We start from the raw sequence: 443 nt of genomic DNA, 5'->3' as shown, positions 1-443 counted from the left end.
TAGATGAATCTACAATAATAGTGGGTGATTTTAATACACCACTTTCAAAAATGGATAGAACAACCAGAAAGACACTTGACAAAGACACAGAAGAAGTAAACAACACAATCAGCCAACTGGACCTCATAGAGGTGTACACAGCATTCAACCCAACAACTGCACAAAACACATTCTTTTCCAGTGCACATGGAACATTCTCCAGAATAGAACATGTTTTAGGCCACAAAACAAATCTCCATAAATTTGCAAATATCAAAATACTACAAAGTATCTTCTCAGACCACGATCCTACCAAATTAAAATCAACAATAGGAACATGGAGGAAATCAAGTCAAATACATGGAAACTGAATAACACCCTGCTGAAAAGTGACTGGATAGTAGAAGAAATTAAACATGAATTCACACAGTTTCTAGAAATAAATGAGAACAAAAACACAACAT

Source organism: Chrysochloris asiatica, unplaced genomic scaffold, assembly GCF_000296735.1.
Source record: "Chrysochloris asiatica unplaced genomic scaffold, ChrAsi1.0 scaffold00201, whole genome shotgun sequence".
NCBI lineage: Eukaryota > Metazoa > Chordata > Mammalia > Afrosoricida > Chrysochloridae > Chrysochloris > Chrysochloris asiatica.
This window is presented reverse-complemented; position numbering follows the sequence as displayed.